Source organism: Mercenaria mercenaria, chromosome 17 (genome assembly GCF_021730395.1).
Source record: "Mercenaria mercenaria strain notata chromosome 17, MADL_Memer_1, whole genome shotgun sequence".
NCBI lineage: Eukaryota > Metazoa > Mollusca > Bivalvia > Venerida > Veneridae > Mercenaria > Mercenaria mercenaria.
The window spans coordinates 62,917,368-62,924,955 of NC_069377.1; positions in this window are offsets into that span (position 1 = coordinate 62,917,368).

Here is a 7,588-nt window from a genome sequence, read left to right on the forward strand (position 1 = left end):
TTAGAATGTTTTGTTTTTTTAAATTTTTATCAACCATATCCTGAAAATTTTTTAAAAATAATAAGTTTTATTTGCTGAAAAATTTTTCCACATTTTTTCTTTTTAAATTCATTAATCTTTCTATTACTACACCCTTTCCTTCTTTAAAAGTATGATACTATTAATCTTTTTTTATTCAAAAATGATTCAATTTTTTTATAAAATTCTTTTCCTTCATTACCATAATTTATGGAAATCGTTTCTAAATTTTTTTTTTCAAAGTTCAGTACAGTTTCTCCAGTTTTTTTTTTAATGGAAAAACCCCAAGCTATTTCTAAATATATCAATAAGGGTTTTTACAAGTATTTTATCCTTTAAAAAAAGCTTGCTGTTAAATCAGCTGCCCAAGTATCATCAATATCATTAACTTCACTCTTCGTTTCCAAATTTTCCCTTTTTTTGGGTTTTGTGTAATTTTCTGCTAATTCATCGCTCACGGTGTTGGGTGCAGTGATTCCGGGGGTATTCTCTCCCCCCTTTTCCCTTTTTTTGACTTTTTTTTTGTCTGGGCGTTAAGCCCATGGGGAAAACTGTTGTTCCTGTCCAACCCAAGTTTGTTTTTTGTTTTAATTATAGGTTTTACAACTAAATTTTTTTCAATTTTTCCCCAAATTTTTTTGATTTGTTTTATTTAAATTGGAAAGCATTTGTTATCCATGTCCCTTTTTTTACACCACTGTCATAGCAAAAATCATGGCCCATAATACTGCATCTAGTTCGTTAACGGGGGGTCATTTTCTAGGGGGCCCCCGGCCCAAAATAGTTATACCCGGGAAGTGTTAAACCTTTCTTGGGTATTAAAAAGGTAACTTGCTTTGGAATACTAAATTCCCCCTGTACTTTAACAAATTTGATTTCATTTTTCCACAAGATTTACATTTTGTTTTTATCTTTTTTTCCCCCCATTTTTTGTTAAAATTATGAGGATTTACTTTATCTGTAAATTTCTTTCTTTCAAACAATATATTTTTTTTTGTAAACTCTTTTTTATATTATATTGTTTAAATTTTTTGTTGGTTAAAACTGTGGTTTTTAAAGTTTTTTAAAAATTTGCCCGGTTTGGACCGTCTGCCCAAAGGGTAAAAAGGTCAAATGAGGTTATACTGTTTTCGCACAAACAATTACTTTCCCTTTGACCATGATGGCCCTGAATCGTCCCCTTTCCCACATGACCCAGTTTTGAGTAGACATCGTTTTTTCTATTTTTTAAATTTGGGACCTATTTTTAAAGAGTTTTTTTTGAGTCATGTGCCCCTTTTTGAAACTGAATTAGATATTATCAAAAAAAAAAATTTTCTGCCCAATTTTATAAAGATCCATTGAAAAAATGGTTTAGGGGTACAAGGTTTTTTCTTATTTGACCTTTGCCTAGTTTTCAAAGGTAGGACACTGTTTTGACCTTTCCCTAGATATCATCAAGGTGAAAATTCGATAAATTTTCTGAAGCCATTAAAAAATATGGCCCTTAGAGAGGAAAAGATTTTAATAATTTTAGACCTATGACTTTTTTTTGTAACGTTACCCTTTTCAACCTGACCTGATTCATCAAGAAAAAACATTCAGACCAACTTTCATACAGCCCCATGAAAAGTTGGCCTCTAGAAATGTCAAAAGGTTTCCTTTTTTTAGACCTATGCCCTAGTTTTTGACCGCACGTCCCCCGTTAAAAACTTGACCTGATATCTTAAAAATGAACTTCGACCAACTTTATAAGATCCCATAAAAAAAATTTATGGCTCTGAGAGGTCACAAGGTTTTTCTTTTTTTGACCTACTGATGTTTTTGTGGCCAGCCCCATTTTTAAAGCTGCCCCTGATATCATCAAGAGAACTTCTCCCAATTTTCATAAAGTCTCGAAATTTTGGCCTCTGAGAGGTCACAAGGTTTTTCTATTTTTGCCTACTGCCTAGTTTTACCGCACGTGCCCCGTTTCGAATTTGACCTAGATATATTAAATGAACATTTAGACCAACTTTCATACAGATTCCATGAAAAATTATGGCCTTGAGAGGTCACAAGGTTTTCTATTTTTTTGACCTTGGGGACCTATTTTTTTAAGGCAGGGGAACCAGTTTCGAATTGACTAGTATCAAAAAGGTAAAACATTCTGACCAATTTTTATGGAGATCCTTTAAAAAGTAGGGCCCTCTAGAAAGGCCAAAAGGTTTTTCTATTTTTAGACCTCTGCCCTTTTTTTGACCGCCTGACCCTGTTTCGACTGCCCTAGATATCATCAAGATGAACATTAAACCCAATTTTCATACGATCCCTTGAAAATTAGGCCTTAGGGGTCAAAACGTTTTTCTATTATTTGACCTACTGACCTATTTTTTGATGGCACTGCCCCATTTTTGAATTGATTATATCATAAAGTGCATTTGCCCAATTTTCATGAAGATCTCATGAAATTAGGGCCCCTTTGGAGGTCAAAGGGGTTTTTCTATTTTTAGACCTACGACCTATTTTTTGCCCGCACGGACCCAGTTTCAAAATTAACCTTGATATAATTAAAATGAACATTCAGCCCAACTTTCATACGACCCTATGAAAATATGGCCTTGAGAGAGTCACAAGCTTTTTTATTATTTGCCTATGCCAGTTTTTGAGGCACGTGACCCAGTTTCAAACTTCCCTAGATATCTCAATTTGAACTTTTTGCCAATTTTCAGAAGATTTTGTGAAATATATGGCCTCTAGAGGGGTAAAAGGGTTTTTCTATTTTTAGACCACTGACCTAGTTTTTGACGGCCGTTACCCAGTTTCGAATTGCCCTAGATATCATAAGATGAACATTTGCCCAAATTTTCCATGAAGATCGTGTAAATATGGCCTCTAGAGAGGTCAAAAGGTTTTTTTTTTTTAGACCTACTGACTAGTTTTTATGGCATTTGACCATTTTGAACTTGACCTGATACATCAAGATGAACTTTCTGACAAACTTTCCAAAGCCCCATGAAAATGTGACCTCTAGAGGGGTCAAAAGCAAATTTTTTAGGACGGACGGGCACGGACTGCGACGGCCCGCGCGTCACAAAAGCTACCTTGTACTTTGTGACAGGTGAGCAAAAAATTGTGAATCAAGGGCCTAAAATGTGTGAAAAATATCAAAAGGAAAAAGCTCACTTTTTTCTAACTGATTTGGCAATAGCCCTCTTGTGCGTTTAGTGTAAAACCATCCGTTTTGTCAGTAAGTAAAGACTTTGTTTGGAGGGAACACATTCAGGGAATCCAACCCTCTTTCCCTATACTTATTACAAGTAAGTGAAAACTTTTAAACTATCAAAAAAACAATTCAAAAATACAGTTGAAAGACCTACAACAGAGGCTAAAATGGGCCCAAGTTGCTCACATGAAGAGGACCTTATCTGGCCCTTTAAGTATATACTCATTGAAAAAGTTTCCGGACAGGTAAATCAAAGAAACATTTTATAGGCTGCAAGAGATACAATTTAGTGTGTTTTTTTTTTCCATTACATTTTTTCCATTTACTTGGTCCTTCCAGTTTAAGTCCTTGTCAACTTGTCCTCCCAGAAGTATGTCTGAGTGTGAAAGGTCTATTAGTTCATTTCCAAGGTATAGTTCAAAACAGTTAATGGCACTGGATTTGTTGGCAGTCTGGATTGTCATAGCATTTTTCTTTTAAGCATTTAAAGACCTGAAATTTTTTCGACACCAAATAAAAAATTTTGTTCAGTGCGGGTTAAGGTTTTTTACTTAGCTACAGTTTAGTGGTGCTCAACAAACTTTTTTGAATAATCTTAAGTTTTCGGCGGTATCTATGTAAAAAAAAAAAGAGTGGGGGGCCCAGGATGACCCTGGGGGACCCCCAAAATGTTTAAGTCAGGTTCAGATAATTTGCCCGAGATACTGATCCTTTCACATCTTTCAGGCAGGTAAGATTTAAACCCAAATAAAGAAGTCACTGAAATTGAAAGATTTTAACTTCTCCAGTAATGTTTCCTGATAATGTCTAGAAATATTGTTCCTTGGAGTTAACAGCATTGAGCCATCTATCTCTTATAGCTGTAGTGGCAGTTTCACATGAATGGTATGCCTTTAATCCTCGACTGGCATTTGAACAACAAACTATTTTCTTCTTAGTTTTGTCTAAAACAAGTCGTTCTATAATCTTTAAGAATACAAGAAAAACTGAAATTGGCCTGTTAATTGTTTTTATCACTTTTTTAATGTATGGGTGTAATCTTTGCAATCCCTAGCTGGTCATGAACTACTTTATGTGTAATACCGAGATTTAGAATTTTAGTTAGAGGCCTTGCTGTACTTTTTGCCGACATTTTCAAATATTTAGTCCATCCAAGCCAGTGGAGTTTTTTTGAATCTATACAAAGATTGAGTTTTGACACTTTTTTCAGTTTTCGGTAATCAGTTGTATTTCATACTTTGTTTTGAATTAGAGTTGCTCCTATGTAAATTATTTGCATTTTGATTAAGGTTCTGTTGAACAGATTTAAATATATTTAGGAACAAGACTGCCAGACTGTCACAAAATGCATCAAGAGTGTGGGGGGTTTTCTTACTTGGTCGAGTATTTTGGGGCCCCAAAAAATTTTCGCAAGTTTGGGGTAGATCGAATGAAAATTTCGACCCTAGAGTGGACAGGTAATTCGGGGTTTTTAAGTAATTCAAAGGGGCCCAAACCAAGAGGCTGGGGATTTGGCTGTTATGAAAATTGGCCCCGATATGCTAAACGTTTCGGGCATGCGTTTGACGCCCATGCCCACCCCTGGTTTCAAGATACGCCCGCTCTTTCAGAGCGGGCGTTTAAAAACAAAAGGGACCCTGAGGTCCTGAACGCTCCCTCTTCCCAATGACCCCCGTTTTGAGTATGACCGTTTTTTCTTTATTTGATAGTGACCCAGTTTTTGAGTCATGGACCGTTTTGAAAATTTACTTAAAATTTTTTAAGATAAAATTCTGACAATTTTATGAAGATCCTGAAAAATATGGTCTCTAGAGAGGTACAAAGGGTTTTTTTTATTTTACCCATTTACCAATTTTCGAAAGGACGTGACCCTCTTTTGAAATTTTCCTGATATCATAAGGTGAACATTCTCACTAAAATTTTTATGAAGATTCATGAAAAAAATTTGGCTCTGGAGGTCACAGGTTTTTTTAATTTTTTTTCCCACTGGCCCCAGTTTTTGACCGCCGTGACCCCGTTTCGAAAAAGACCTAGATATCATCAAGGTGAACATTCAGATCAATTTTCATGAAGAGCCATTGAAAAATATGGCCTCTAGAGAGGTCAAAAGATTTTAATAATTTTAGACCTACTGACCTAGTTTTTGACCGCAGTTGACCCAGTTTCAAACTTAACCTAGATATCATCAAGATGAATATTCAGACCAACTTTCATACAGATCCCATGAAAAGTATGGCCTCTAGAGAGGTCACAAGGTTTTTTTATTATTGACCTACTGACCTAGTTTTTGAAGGCACATGACCCAGTTTCAAACTTGACCTAGATATCACCAAGGTGAACATTCTGACCAATTTTTATGGAGATCCATTCAAAAGTATGGCCTCTGGAGAGGTCACAAGGTTTTTCTATTTTTAGACCTACTGACCTAGTTTTTGACCGCACATGACCCTGTTTCGAACTTGACCTAGATATCATCAAGATGAACATTCAGACCAATTTTCATACAGATCCCATGAAAAATATGGTCTTTAGAGAGGTCACAAGGTTTTTCTATTATTTGACCTACTGACCTAGTTTTTGAAGGCACGTGACTCACTTTTGAACTTGACCTAGATATCATCAAGATGAACATTCAGACCAACTTTCATACAGATCCCATGAAAAATATGGCCTCTAGAGAGGTCACAAGGTTTTTCTATTATTTGACCTACTGACCTAGTTTTTGTAGGCACGTGACCCAGTTTCGAACTTGACCTAGATATCATCAAGATGAACATTCTGACCAATTTTCATGAAGATCTTGTGAAATATATGGCCTCTTGAGAGGTCACAAGGTTTTTCTATTTTTAGACCTACTGACCTAGTTTTTGACGGCACGTTACCCAGTTTCGAACTTGACCTAGATATCATCAAGGTGACCTATTTTCATGAAGATCTCATGAAATATATGGCCTCTAGTGATGTCACAGGGTTTTTCTATTTTTAGACCTACTGACCTAGTTTTTGACTGCACGTGACCCAGTTTCGAACTTGACCTAGATATCATCAAGGTGAACGTTCTGACCAATTTTCATGAAGATCTTTGAAATATATGGCCTCTAGAGAGGTCACAAGGTTTTTCTATTTTTAGACCTACTGACCTAGTTTTTGAGGGCACATGACCAAGTTTCGAACTTGACCTAGATATCATCAAGGTGAACATTCTGACCAATTTTCATGAAGATCTTGTGAAATATATGGCCTCTAGTGAGGTCACAAGGTTTTTCTATTTTTAGACCTACTGACCTAGTTTTTGAAGGCACGTTACCCAGTTTCGAACTTGACCTAGATATCATCAAGGTGAACATTCTGACCAATTTTCATGAAGATCTTGTGAAATATATGGCCTCTAGAGACGTCACAAGGTTTTTCTATTTTTAGATCTACTGACCTAGTTTTTGAAGGCACGTGACCCAGTTTCGTTCTTGACCTAGATATCATCAAGATGAACATTCTGACCAACTTTCATAAAGATCCCATGAAAAATATGACCTCTAGAGTGGTCACAAGCAAAAGTTTACGGACGCACGCACGGACGGACGACGGACACCGCGCCATCACAAAAGCTCACCTTGTCACTTTGTGACAGGTGAGCTAAAAAGTCAATGAAAGTATTTGATGTTTCAGGATCCAATATTAGGTTTTGGAGGACTTTCATGGACAGACTACTGGTGCTATAGCAAACTGTGGATGGACAACAGGCATCAGACAATCCTAAAAGCTATTATGAGCAAGCATAATAGCATCCACTCCAGTTCTGAATAATTTGGTTTGAACAGAAATAGTCCAGGATGTGAAAATTTCAACAAGAGGGTCATGATGACCCTGGATCACTCACCTGAGTAGCTTCATGTTTCAAATGTCAAACTTATGCTAAAAAATTAAGCCTCTTTTCACCCCAGGGGTATAATTTGAACAATCTTCATAGAGGACCATTAGATGATATCACATGCCAAATATCAAGACTACGTCTTGCGGTTTTGGACATGATTTTTTAAGAGTTCTTTGTGGAATTTATTTTTTTTAATTTTGAAAGGGGACTACCCAATGATCATTCCCGTGATGTTTGAAGAATTTTTTTTTTTTTAAATTGTTGACGGACAGACGATGCACATTGAGCGATCACAATAGCTCACCATGAGCCTTTGGCTCAGGTGAGCTAAAAATGAAAATCCATTCAAGGTGTGGTTAACAAAAATTGTAACATGAACCTTCATGAATCTCATTTTACTACTTCCAATCTGGTGTACTCCATTAGTGATGCAGCTTTTTATTAAACTTCTTTTTTCAGTTTGAAAATGTCCAATGCTTTTTTTCACTCCAGTAGAAGAAATGTAAACAGAAACA